Genomic DNA, 10971 nt, shown 5'->3' on the forward strand with positions numbered 1-10971 from the left:
TAAAAAAAAAAAAATCAAAGGGCAACAGGACTTGTTAAGAAACAGAAATTGTACTAGAAATGTCCCTGTGGTTTGTCAGGATAGCCTGAGTTTCCTTCAAGAAAGAGCTGACAAAACAAAGTGACAAGTTCATTTATTCCTGCTGTCTCATGTTGTCTGTCTGTATGGCTGCCATGAAGTTGCCCAGTGATGAATGCTGGTTACAGGGGTATGCATGTTTGTGTCTGCAGTACTATCTATTCTGGAACGGCAGTAAATTGGGTAAAGCAAATTGAGAAGCAGGGGAAGAGCTCAAGGAACTAATGACTGACTTAGTAACTTTGACATCTTACCCCATGGACAGCTAAGCAAATGGATTTTAGATTTACAAGAAGATATATGAATAGTGTACCCTCACTGATGAGTGTTAAGCTAGATAAACTCAGTCATCATCCAGAGAATCTTAGCAACTGAGGACACTCTCATACAGAAATCCCGTCTCCTCAAATCCAGTACTGAGAATCTTCCAGTCCACTACTTCATAGTTATAATTTTTAGAGTGTTGAGCTGAAATCTTTCCTCTAGAGTTAAGTAGACTATCTTCCATGTGAGTACCTTCAATATGTGAAGATGGATAACAGTTTCTGCAAATCTCTAGGCTACTGTTACCCATTCTTTCACTGGTTCCTAGTGACCTTGTGACGAGTTGCTTCAATGTCCTAGTGACCCTCATGTCTAGGTGCACCACAATTTGTTAAGGCCCCTGATTGACAATCCATGACATTCCTTGAGCTCAAGGGGCATCACCCTGATCTCAACCTCTGTCATCATAAGGCCATCTTCCCTCTGTGCCCTGTGTCCTCACATGGAGTTGTCCCCACTGTGCATTTATCTCTCTTCTAAAGACACCAGATATATTGGATGAAAGGCCTGCCCTATCCATTTTGGCTGCATCTTAACTAGTTACATGTGCAATGAGCTCCCCACCCCATGATAAGGCAATAAAATTAAGGTCACATACTGGGGGTTAGGGCTCTAACTTTTTGGAAGACACAATTCAACCCATAGCAGCCCCTATTCCATTTGGGGCCTCAGACCAAATTCAGCTCCAGATGTGACCCTGTGCCTCAGGGAGTACATTCTATGTCTTCTCAGGCCCCTGAGCTCTTAACTAAAACAACCTGAGACTGCAATCACTTCGTACCAGCCAGAGCAAACTGCCATCTTACCTTGAACCTGTCGCCAACCAGAACAAATTGTATTAAGATAGTCATCCACCTCCTATATTTATGTAGACTTCAGGTAATGCTGGCATGTGCTTGGGCAAAAAACACTTTAAAAAAAGGAAGTTCCCTAGTTCCCTAGGCATAGAAGGTAGGCAGAAGCCTGTCCCTGTGAAAACCCATTCCTTCTTTATGTTCATTGTGCTTCACCTGCCCTATAAGAGGAGAGGCCAGTCCTGGAATTTACAGAGCCTTGGGATACAGGCTCATTGTGTGTCTATTAAAACATTCCCAGTGGGCTACTCTCTTGTAAGTAAACTGAGGCAGAGAAAAACTACCCCTAGGGGGGCCTCCCTGGTGGCACAAGGGGTTGGGCACAGCACTGTGAAGCTATCTGCAGCCTCTGCAGCACGACTTAGATCCCCAGTTGGCCAGGGAGCTACCCACATGGTGCAGCAGACCTCTCCTGTCTCACCCCTGCTCCCCTTGGCAATGTATTTCAGTAGATCTGCCTGTTCTGCTCCCCACTCTGTCTCTGGTGAATCCTCTCACCCACCCCCTCCCTGCACCTCCTGCCTGTACTCCAGTTCTTGCATGCATATATAAATAAACCTTAAAAAAAGAAAAGAAAAACTAATCCCATGAAGGAAATGGAAAGAATTAGAGACATTACCATATCAACCATTTTATGGGAGCAAAACAGGAATAAGAGGTGCTAAGACTCCTGATAGAGACATATAAAACAATCCACTCAAAATTTAAGTGTGAATTATGAGGCCAAACTTACCAGCTTTTCAAAAATCAGAAAGTTGGTTTTTGCACCCTATTGTGGATCCAGATCAAAAAGATTCACCCAAATACATTGGTGCAGTGTATGTCCCACCTGGAATTAGAACCCAAAATCCCTGAGTCTCTAGCTGCTATCATCTTGTACTTTTCTGGAGACAAAGCACAGTTGTTTTTCATTCTTCTGTACTATCTCTGTCAGTCACAGGCTACCCCAATAGAAATGACCCAGATAGGGCCTCCCTGATGGCACAAGAGGTTAAGCACTGCACTATGAAGCAATCCGAAGTCTCTGCAGCACGAGTTCAATCCTTGGCCGGCCAGGGAGCAACACACATGGTGCAACAGACCTCTCCTGACTCGCCTGCTGCTCCCCTCAGCAGTGTATTTCACTCGGTCTGCCTGTTCTGTTCTCCTCTCTGTCTCTGGTGAATGCTCTCATCCCCTCCACCCCCGCATCTCTGGCCTGTACCCCACCTCTTGTATGCATAAATAAATAAATCTTCAAAAAAAAAGAAAAGAAAAGAAATGACCCAGATAATGTTCCTATGTTGAAAGACTTTAGACTTTTTGGAAAAATAAATTTAATTTCAATTTTTAAAAATATATACAAATTATTAAAACGAATTTAATAAAAAGAGGGAGCAGAGGGCAAGGAGGTGGTTCTTCCTTGCACTGAAGGAGTTCTCAGATTTATAGCGGAAGTGTCAGAAACAGGATGTAATATCCATGTGACCCCCACCTCCCCCAAACAAAACCATTATATCCTTGATGAATTATTGACTTTAGAGTTTTATCTGTGCCATGAATAATCACAAACTTGGGAGTCTCAGGGCACAGTTCATAAACAAATAATTATATCACAATGATAATTTTTCAGGAATTACAACATCAATCATGGCCATGTTATTATCAAGTACATTTTCTGGTTGCCTCAATTCATCAAATCCTCCTCCCTCTCCACCCTTCTGCACCACACAAGCAAAACTCATCACCAGATTGCCTCTTATTTACACATCACTCAAAGCAGGACAGAGCAGCACACACAGAATGGGCCAACCCAGCGTTTATGAGAGATGAGTTTTCATTAAGAAAGTTCAAATTAAATGCATTGAGAAAGATGAAGGGGGGGGGAGAGAATTAATTATTCTAGACTCCCCCAAAGAGTGTCTTTGAAAAGATCTTATTCAGAAGATAAAAACAGATGGAAGGTTTATGCCATTTTGGGCAGAACCAATAAAAAAAAAAGAGCTAGGCTGTGAAAGCCGAGGAAAGAGCACCAACACAATACTGCGCCGCTTTTTCTTTTTTTAAGTAATGGATTCACACGTGTAAAGCTTGGAGCCTGCTCTACAGCTTCCTCCTTCTGGTGGGAAAGGCAAGTAACTTGCAAAGAGTATAAATATCTTACCCAGGTCTATATACTACTCTGTAGCAGAGCTATCCCGGAGCTTAGGGTCTGATCAACCTTTGCTGTGACTGTAACAGAAGGTTCACATTTCCAAACCCAGTGACAGCACACAAAGCACCTCAAAGTTCTTTACCTTGATGCTTAGCATCACTTAAAGTTGTCCGCCTATACCTTGGGTAACATGCTCATGTCACAATTCAAAAAGAAAAGAAAGGCAGGAATGACAGCCTAGAGAAAGGACCCTCTTAAGAGCAAAGATCTACAATAGGGTTACATCTGCTCACCGAGAAGTTTCTCACTGTACTGTTTCTAAACGGCAAGCTACACAGGCAAAGTAATAAAATTGAAAAGAACCAGAAGGGAGAACATTAAAGCTCTTGGAAAAGACACCACAGCCAAGCATCTGAGAGGAACTCCTCCTGTGTGGGCCTGTCAGCCTTGCCAACAGCTCTTGGGGGTACAGAGCCGAGATCCCGAGCTCTTCTCCTTGGCATCAAGTGTCCTGGGACAGACATGTGCTTAGCACTACTAGTGGGGAGGTGATGGTGAGCAGCAGAGCCCAGCTGGATCAGCTCCCAACCCCCCACCTGGAGCCATCGAGGCCGCTCAAGGGTCTCCCACCCTGTGCTACACATGCAAAACATCACCTGCGGCCTCCACCGCTCTCGTTTAAGAAAACCTTCCAGGGTGTCAAGTCACGTTACCTTAAGTCACTTGCTCTTAATATGTAAACTCATTAAAAGGAGACAAAGGCAAGTGGGAAGGAGAGAGGCAGGCAACTCCTCGTCCCTGGCTCCGGGAAACTTCTCCGCCTCATGTACTGTTGTCTTCACAAGCAGGTCAAATTGCTCCCCTCTTCCCTTCCTCCCACACCTGGTGAGTATTGCTCTTCTCTCAAGCCCCCAGCCCAGTCCCCTCCACCACCCGCCCTGTGCCTGCCTCCCTCCTGCATGGGAAGAGCTCCTGGGTGGTGTGTGCGTTTGCTCTCTGGCAGGGCAGTCTGACTTCTCCTGGCTGCCCTCCCCAAACCACCCCCTCAGCACCATGACAAGGCTCTCAAACAGGCCAGTAAACCAAAGGTCCTTTTGAGAAATTTGTCCTTTTTAGAAAGCTGGGAAGGGGCTGACTACAGTCTTAATATCTGAATTTTTTCAGAGCACCTGAAATGACCCCCAGAGTGCACATAACCCCTGGCAGAACTACTGGCAGCCTGAGCTGGGCCTGCCTGAGGCCCTGCGCATCCCCCCTATACACACACACACACTCCTGGTGGGAGACTCCCCTGTGGTAGAAGGACACCAGGCAGTGGGGAGAAGGGGAGGAAATAAGGAAGCTTGCGCAGCCATAAATTCACAACCCACTCCAGGGAAGCCGTCTACACAGCCCGAGATCCCAGGCAGGAGCAGCCTTTGCAGGTTCCTATTGACTCATCCAAGAGGGCAGGGTCCCCACATGCCTGGGTTCTCAAACCTCAGCAGGCAACTCTGTTTTGGAGTCACGTGGAAAAATCAGACTTATAATCATTAAAAGGATATTTTTCCAAAGTGCAAATGTAACTGTTACTTCTTTAATACCATTTTCCAGAACAGGAACACAAACTACTACTCTTATTTTTCACATTTCAAATAAATTTAAAGGAAGCTACGATTTATTTCTCCAGTATTTACACCTGACTTCTCTACATACTACTCTGGATATTTACAAGAGCTGCCTGAGTTAGAGACATTTTTCAGACATTGATTAATCTATAATTCTTTGAAGGAAGGAAGCATTATTATCTCCACTTTACAGATGTGGAAACTAAGACACACGGGTTAATGACTTGCCCAGAGGTCAAACATCGAGTCAATTGCAGGAGTGGGTTTTAAGCAGAAGCTCCCCTTTCCACTCTTAGGCTTAATTCAAGTTTCTTCTTAGCTCATCTGCCCTTTCACATCAGAGCTGTCTCCTGCACTTGGCCACCTCTTAAATTTTGCCGTAAGGCCCAAAATATGCTTCTTGAAATAGCAATGCTTTCCCTGTGTACTTCAGCAACTGTCCTCTTCCTACCCATGCCTAGCTTGTAAATAAGAAACGACAGTTCTTTCCTAGCATACTTTGTAATTGTTTTGAATCACAAAATAGTACTAATTTTTTCTCAACTTGTTATAATAAATATAAGCCCCATATTCTGTCTAACCCTAGAATCAGGTGTTTTATGGCAGTTGCCCTACAATTAATCTAGTGAAAATCTACACTAGTCAAATCAAGAACATAAAGATGAATAAAATGTTGCCCTTTGTCTCTAAGTTATTCACAAAGAGGCGACAAATATAAAAGTTAATCATTAGAGCAGTATGGCAAGGCCACGTGACAGGCACACAGACTGGGGATTAGGAGTGCACCAAGTGATGGCAATAATTCAGGAGGAGAAGGGGAAATCTCCCAGGAGGAGGTGATGCTTAAAGCAAGTCTTGAAATGTAAGTAGGAGATAAGGAAGGAGCGAGAGGCAGAGCATTCCTGCCTGGAAGACACAGGCAGTGCCTCAGGGCAGGAGAGTGCTTGCAAATGACTCCACTTGCTGGAGTAGGGCCACATGTAGGGCTGGGCATGGATGTGTGTAGAGAACAGCTGAGAAGTTCCTGAAAAGGGGTTAGCCCAAGCACACTAGTCAAGCACAGGCCCTCAGGCAGGGCTGCGTCCTTGCAATGGGAGGGGTACCCTGTCTCACCAAAAGGCACACCCCACTCAACAAACCCTCCTTCTCATCCAGTGGGCTGCCTATGGCAGAGGGAGATCTTTTTCTTGGTCATACAAAGGAGCAGTGCACACTAGCAGCCACTCTGTGAGGAACTTACTCTGAATGCCACACTGAAAAGGCTTGCATGGCATCCTATAGGTGATGGAAAGTTCAAAGGATTATATTAAGAGGTAGCATAATAGTGTGTTTGTGTTGGAAAGGTCACTCTGGTGGCAGCTTGAAGGGCAGCCTGGATTAAATGGAGGTCGTTAGAGGATAGTTGTAGTAATATCCCAAGTGATAAAGGATGAGGGCCTGAATGAGGATAGCGCTTGGGTTGGGAGGGAAGGGGGTAGATTTGAGAGCGTTTCTAGAAGAGGTTTGGTGATTGGTTAGATGAGGACAGAGATGCTGGCAAGGAAGGAGAAAGGTGGTTCCCAGCATTCTGGCCTGGGTGTGTAGGTGTCATTTACAAGACAGAGAATACAGGAGAAAGGAAAGGTTGAAGAGCAATAACAAGTAGGAAGAGTGGAAGAACTCCATCTTAGATATGGTATAAAAATTTCATGTGCTTATGGGCAACCTGGTAGACATGTCTGGTGACTAGTTAGAAAAATAGTCCTAGATCTCTGGAGTGAGATCTATTTTAAAGATTCAGTATCAGAGACACCAGCACTCACAGGAGGAGAAGCCATAGGTCTAGGGGGTGTTACATAGGAGAGAGAACACAGAATTAGAAAAGGGTCAAGAATGGAGGGCTGGTGAATGTCAAAGGAGTGACCAGAGGAATTCAAGCCCATGACAGAAACTAGAAAAGTGACCAGAAGGGTGAAGAGAAGTGCATCACAGCAGGTAGTGAATGAAAGGGGCTTCAAGAAGGCCATAATAATCCACCAGACCAAACACTGCACAAAAGTTAGTGAGGACTGGAGTTGTCAGATGGTTGTGCAAACAATGGTGACAAATGATGGCTCCTGTTTCCAAAAATTAGTCAGTGAAGGAAAAGGAAAGGCCTCATTCTTAAGGAGCAACCTTCTATCTGACACTGATTGGTATGAGCTTTGCCTGAAAAACTACCATCCTTTCACCACTCACATAAAGTGAGTACTGAACAAGCACACTTGAAGCAAAGTCTCACTCTTATGGGCTCTACCTTATCACATTCTTCTTATGTGCAGCACATCAATTTACCCTACAGCCTGGACTCTGGAACGAACAGTCATAGAAGAGACTGTGGCTGCACTAAGACAGACACAGAGAGGGTACAGAGCACTTATTGTACTCTCACCAATGCTTCTTCTTAGAGAAAGTGACTCTCCTTGGCATGACCTCTCTGTTAATTTTTATGTGATAGAATCTGTACTAAAACTAAAAACAAGGGCCTCCCCAGTGGCGCAGCAGTTGAGCACTGAGTTACGAAGCTGCCCACAGACTGCAGTGCCGGTTCGATCCCCGGCCCCCAGGTGAGGGTCCCACATGGCACGCAGACCTCTCCTGCCGCCCGCTGCTCCCCTCAGCAGTGTACTTTGGTCCTTCTGCCTGTTCTGCTCCCCGCTCTGGTGAATTCTCTCACCCTCCCGTGCTTCTGACTGTACACAGTGCTTGTATAAATAAATAAATCTTTAAAAAATAAAAAATAAAACCAACAAAAAACCCTCACTCTTTCTAAGAAAGAGAAAGTAATGAAGTATACACTTCAGTTTTTATTCCATAGAGAGAGGGAAAAGTTGTCTCAAACCTGGATGAAAGTGTGGCTGAGTATTGTGGAAACATCTACTCTAGTTAAGCCACTATAGCCAAACACCATTACAACAAAAACTGTGGGTTGACTATCCAATATCCATTCTCATTTTTCTCCTTGGTAACAAAACTCAAAACTTCCTCTAGGCAAATTGCTGACCAGAATAAAATATTGTATTTCCCAGCCTTCCATGCAGCTAGTTAGAGCTAGTTCTAACCAATGAGATCTCAGTACAGAGTGGGAACTTCCAAGAAAGCTGATAGATAGGAAATAACATCTTCCTGTCTTTCCTTGTTCTAAAAGCTGGAGCTCCCGCAGCCATGATGGATCACGAAATGAGCTTAAAGATGGAAAATATGGGTTAGAACAGAGAAGCAGAACTTACTCTGAGGACAATACTCTGTCAGCCAGGGACTATACATTATGAATCTCTTCTGTGTGTGAATTGAACAAACTATTAATCAAACACCCATTGTGTAGGGTGTGGCTTATTTTGCCACTGAATTCAATTTGTAACTGATGTATCTGTTAAATTAAACTCACTACCTACTGAATGTTCACCACTAAAGCAAGTCTCCTAGTTCTTTCTCGAATACTGTCTTTTGACCTGCATTGTTCCTTACATATTCTAGTATAAGGATAAGGAAGCAGGAGAAATCAAATGTGGAAAAAACTTGAAGCTTTGACTTTGTAGGAGAAATGCAATAAGGTCCTTTAATTCTTTAGCAAACAGTTGAGTGAGGATTTTAGCTAACTCCATATATCCAAGGAAGAATTCCACAGCAAAAGTGAAGTGCTTCACAGTTTAAATCAGAACCAATTTTAGTTACACAGACAATACATGGGAGGGCTCGGTCCCATTTGTGTGAGGTTGTATCTTCTGTGTAACCACCTATCTCACGAGCATCTGAACTGTTCTTAAACACCAAACATGGCCACAATCAAAGAAAAGGTCAAAGGACCTCTTATGTGAATAACTCAGAGAATGAGTAAGGAAATTCCTGAAATGAGCTTAATCAGATTATAGTGAGAAGTTTTATAGCACATAGATACCTGGCATGGATGAAACTGGAAAATGGTCTTAATGGAAGCTCGATTAGTAATGAGAACTAAGCAGCCACCAGGTATTGAGACATGACAGGACATACTCCCAGCTGGGTGACGGAACATTGCCTGATGTGAAGAACTAAAAAGTGGGAAAAACTGCAAAGAAAATATCTGATCATCACTATGGTAAATACTGTATGCCTATTTTCTCACTGCATCCTCAGGATCCAATGATCACAAGTGCTATTTTTGTCATTGCTATCTGAGATTAAGAAACAGATTCAGAGAAGTTAGGTGACTTCTTCAAAATCTCACAATTAATAACTGGTGGAACCAGGTTAATAATACAGGTCTCGCTGGTTCCAAAGCATGATTTTTTCTTTTTCTTTTCTTTTTTTTCTTTTTGGTGAGGAAGGGGATTTGAAGGAAGATATTATTCCTGAAACCATAACACCTTATTCTTTCTTTGCAGGTTTGTAAAATATTTAGAGTAAGATTTTAAGACAGAAAAATCACTGAAGGAGGAGTCCTTCAAAATCATAAAATGATCAAAAATTACATTTGTATTTTGACATAACAGCATCAAATTATTTATAAAGCTCCAAATTTCAAAATGACAAGTTCAAGTCTACAATCATCCTGGGTGATTTAAACACAACTTTCTTAGAAACTGATAGGACAAATTGGAAGGAAAAAACGATATCTAAATTATTTGAACATGATTAATAAACTTGACCTAATGTGCATATATATAACACTGTATTAAATAATTGAAATCTTCAACTTTTAGGGTTCATATAGGACATTTATAAAACTGACCATATCCTGGACTTAGCAAGTCTCAACAAATGTCTAAGGATTGAAATGTTCAGATTCAGTTTATTTGCTCACCATAAAACAGACTAGAAAAACACCATGTTTGGAAATTAAGGAAAATATAAAAAATAAAAAAGGAATCATACTGAAAATTGGAAAATAACTAAGAGATGAAAATGCTATGTATCAAAACTTGTAAGGGTTCAGCTAAAGCATTGCTTACAAGGAAATATATCCCTGTAAATATGTATTACACAAAAATAATGACTGAAAATAATAAGTATCCATATCATGAAGTTAGGGATGATCAAATTAAACCAGTGAAATAGAAGGAATGAATCATAATAAAATCAGAAGTTAATAACTGATAACACGCAAAAGAAAGCAAACATCAGGTCATTATAAGAAGATAATCACAGCATTCATTAATAGCTTACTAAAGTATAGCAACAATCTTCCCCTCTGACATAGAAAAAATGAGCAAAATAAAAATATTTTAAAACGCTTCATACCAAATCAATGAAAAATAGAACCAAGAGCCAAGAAAAGAAGGAAATTTAAAAAGGGTAGCTGGCCTTTAAGACTAACAGCATTTTACTTAGAGGTATCAGATAATTCTGAAAGATGCAAATCAGAGAAGAGAAGCTGAATGATGCTTTGGGGTATTCCATGGCTAAGGGGTAATTGGATTTCAAAGCCCATCACAGAGGAAAGGTTATGGTAAATTCTTCAGCTTTGGGTTAGAATCCCACATTAATTAATAACTTGTAAAAGAAGAAAAACTCTGAGGGGATTGGGAAAGAAGATGGTATCTGAGGAGTTTTCCTGTTTTGCTGCTAGAAGGATAATCTGAAATTAGTCCAGAGAGGCACTGGAGCTAGAGAATCCCATGATTTGGGGTGAAACTAGAATACCTTTTAGATATCAAAAATCAACATTAACCATGTCATAAGGGACACCAAGGAAATTCAGTTCCATACAACAAAAGTAAGTGGAGAGAAGCACATAGAGACGTCAGCAGAACAGAGGCTATAGTGCAAATCTCAGAGTTATGCTCCCTGGGGTGTGGCAGCCCTGGGGTGTGGAGAGCTGATTTCTGTGGAAGCAGTTAAGAGTCCTCAGTGAAAAGGGCAGAGCACAGAATGGTGCTCCCCTCCCCCACCTTTCAGAACTTGAGCTGATTCTGTGAAGCACAATAATGTGACCCCAGATTGCAGAGACACAAGTCTGAAAACTCAGAGGAAGATG

Source organism: Talpa occidentalis, unplaced genomic scaffold, assembly GCF_014898055.3.
Source record: "Talpa occidentalis isolate TD23 unplaced genomic scaffold, MPIMG_talOcc4v2.1 talOcc4.11, whole genome shotgun sequence".
In the NCBI taxonomy this organism is placed as follows: domain Eukaryota; kingdom Metazoa; phylum Chordata; class Mammalia; order Eulipotyphla; family Talpidae; genus Talpa; species Talpa occidentalis.